This window comes from Nematolebias whitei, chromosome 4 (assembly GCF_014905685.2).
Source record: "Nematolebias whitei isolate Nwh7 chromosome 4, NemWhi1, whole genome shotgun sequence".
NCBI lineage: Eukaryota > Metazoa > Chordata > Actinopteri > Cyprinodontiformes > Rivulidae > Nematolebias > Nematolebias whitei.
In genome coordinates this window covers 25561725-25564703 of record NC_056501.1, presented here as the reverse complement: position 1 = coordinate 25564703, position 2979 = coordinate 25561725, and positions in this window count along the sequence as shown.

Below are 2979 nucleotides of genomic sequence, written 5' to 3'. Positions count from 1 at the left end.
ATCCATCCATCCATCCATCCATCCATCCATCCATCCATCCATCCATCCATCCATCCATCCATCCATCCATCCATCCATCCATCCATCATGCAAAGTAGAAAAAAATGACCAAACAAGAACAAGCACACAGACTAGTAAAAAAAAGTTAAGCATCACACCACGCTGACAGATAAACTGAGGCAATGTGGAAGAAAAAAATAAAAAATAAAGCATGTATTTAAAGTTAATAAATAATAAGTTCATAAATTGACTGTTGGTTTGATATGAGTACTCTCATACTTGCTTGTGTGCGATTACGCATTCATTCATTCATTCATTCAGTACATACATACTGTGAATACTGTACGTACTGTACACATTCATTCATTCAGTACATACATACTGTGCATACTGCACGTACTGTACACATTCATTCATTCATTCAGTACATACATACTGTACGTACTGTACACATTCATTCATTCATTCATTCAGTACATCCATATCGTACTGTACATTCATTCATTTTGTTTCTGTGACTTGTAAAGAACTATCTGTAAGTTCAGGTATTCATAGTGGATAAAAACTAGAAACCCACCTATTTTTGTTTTTAACACCATGTTTTTTAAGCACGTTATGAAATGAAATAAATACTACATGTTAAAAAACAAATTATTGGACAATTCCTTTGTACATTTTGATAAACAGAAGTTAAATAGTGAGTGATTGAATCCTGCATTTATTGACTTTTCATGCAGTGCTCAAACTCTTATTATATATTTTTAAATAGCTCATTTCTTTGTAAATATCTGTTGTTGAACTGAAATGTTTTCCATGTAGTGAATGATTGTGTTGCACAAATATCTCTGCAATTAGTCTTGCATTCAGATTTATACAGGCACCCCGTCTCTGTTTTGTATTTCAAATTCAAGTGATTATACTGTATTTTATGACGCACGTCAGGCTTTGGAGTCCTACACTTTTAAAATGTAAATATAAACAAGAATACACAATTTGGATGAAATTTGAAGCACAAACTAAAGACAGAATCTGACCGTTTCTTGTACAAATCATCTCCAGTGGTCCTGTTTTTGTTCACAGTTGACTAAAACAAGATGGAATAGTGTGCATTTGTTTTTATGTGCGTGTCTGTTTGCACATGAAGCACTGTGTGTGTACACAGTGTGTGCTTAAGAGCTCAAATTGATGGTTTTGCTTTTGTAACATCTGATGCACTGAGACGGACAGCATCTTTGTGACCATGGAAACAGGAAATTATCCCGATTACAGGCTACGGTCCAACATGACATGTCGACACCCGCAGCCTGAAGAGTGGATCTGACAAGAGGAGACAAAAAATAGAGGGGAGGGAAGCATGGAGAAGCGAGATGACATTTCACATGTTGCTATTTAGATGTGTAGAAGTACACGATGTACTGTTGTCTTAATGGAAAACTCACTCGACTGAGCTCTTCAACCTCTCAGCTGGTTTTTCTGGTCAAGTGGAAGATCTCTCCTCCAGATGTGCCTCTGTTGATTTAGCCTAATAGCCCAGGAGGGAAGCTATGTGCAATGATTAAACTCCCCCCTCCCGTCCAGAGACTCATGCATTAATCAGTAATAAAGTACACCTTCTCCCCTGGAGAGTGTTTGACCCCTGCCTGCAGCCGCTGTGGTCTCATAATGAAGGTCAACGCGCCGTTATGCACCAAGTCAAATGTGCAGCGATCATGACTCACAGATGCACAATTATAGGCAACCAGGGGCCTCTTTAAATCTCACACGTCCACGGTTCTACATTATTCATCAGTTACTGTAATTACAGCAAAGGACGGAGCATGGAACAGCTTTCTGCTTTCCACACACAGATGTTCATGTTGTCTTAAGGTCAGACACATTTCTACTGTTTTGGCATGTATGTGATAACTCCCCTGGCTTGCTTCCCCCTTCACACGCACACGGTTTTAACTTCACCGCTGAAGACAGAAAACAACTTTATCTACTTGGCACAGAACACGTTGGTAAATGAACAAGATTTGTGCTGAATAAAACATTGAGAGAGGATCCCTGATGCCAGCAGCGCAGAGCTGAGTGTAAGCCTCAAAAAAAAAAAAAAAGAAGAAGATCGGGGGAGAATCTATTAAAACTGTTAATGTCAGTTTTAACTCTGCAAGACAGCGATGCTGTGACCTCTGCTCTGTTGCTTTTGGAAGTTTTTTTTTACTGTACTTCTGTACTTGAAATACAAATCTTTTCAACTTTCAGTGCAGCCCTTTTCTGTCTATATATTCAATGTATATTTTTACTATTTTAAATTGAAGTGATTTGACTGGAAAATAAGGGAAGAAAGCAAAGACAAGTTTAGTTCTCAGACCATTCAAACCTGTTAGGGTGCATTAGGGATTTCACAGCCTGCAGGTCAGTGCCAGATTTTTACCAAGACCAGTCCACGTTAGGTCAATGAAAAACCAGATATCATAAATAGGAGTTGGTTCTTACCCAACGTTTTATTCAGAACAAATCTTGTTCATTATACCAACGTGTTCTGTGCCAAGTAGATGAAGTTGTTGACAAGGTGCTACTTAATACAACAGATCCTGCTGACAGGTCTCAGACTGATGAAGTCCTTTGGATGATGGATGAAACATTTTCTTCCAAAAAGAAACTGTCTAGATGACACAATTTAACTTTTGTGATTAATTTACCTGGATGATTGAGCCTACTTTTTTTTTCTTTTAACCATTTTGGCCAGGTTGCCCTCGGGCTGGTTCGGTGAGAAAGCGGCCAGTTTGCCTATAACGTTTGATTGTTATGTACTGATGATCCATTGTTTTAGACTGATGGCCTTTCATTTTACATGAGTAAAGCCATTCTGTCTGGGAACTCAACAGCAGACTGGTTTGAAACACGTCAGCAAGGTGCTACTTAATACTAGAGATGCCCGATATTGGATTTTTGGCCGATATCCGATATGCTGATATGTTAAACTTATTTGGCCAA